Raw genomic sequence first — 533 nt, 5'->3', positions numbered from 1 at the left:
CACACACACACACACACACACACACACACACACACACACACACACACCAAGTCAACGATCCTGAGCCCCCTCAACCTGTCCACACTGGTGATCAGTGTGAGCCTTAGTGGTTTCACCAGCACCACTTCTGGCCAGCCTTGGGTTTGGTTAATTTGCTATAGTGACTCACTAAAATCAGAGAAAGATGCTTACTGGTTAGTTGCAAGGGACACAGATGAGACCGGCAAAATGCCTCAGAGAGTAAAGATGCTTGCCTCCATGCCTGATGGCCAAGCTTGGTTCCCAAAATCTGCTTGGCAGAAGGAGAGAACCAAGTCCTCGATGTTGTCATTTGACCTACACAAGCATGCCATGACTCAAGAAAAGAAAACAAACAAACAAAAAAACCTAAACAAAGCACAGAGATAAAAAAAGAAGCACAGGGTGGTGCACCTGGGAGGTTTGAGGACCTTTCTCCCCTCTGTGTGCACCTTGTTTTCAAGTAGCTCTCAGAACCCAGGCTTGTTGAGCTTTTCTAGAAGCTTCATTAACTA

This window comes from Psammomys obesus, unplaced genomic scaffold (assembly GCF_907164565.1).
Source record: "Psammomys obesus unplaced genomic scaffold, mPsaObe1.curated_primary_1811, whole genome shotgun sequence".
NCBI classification, from domain to species: domain Eukaryota; kingdom Metazoa; phylum Chordata; class Mammalia; order Rodentia; family Muridae; genus Psammomys; species Psammomys obesus.
Note: the sequence above shows the minus strand (reverse complement) of the source record.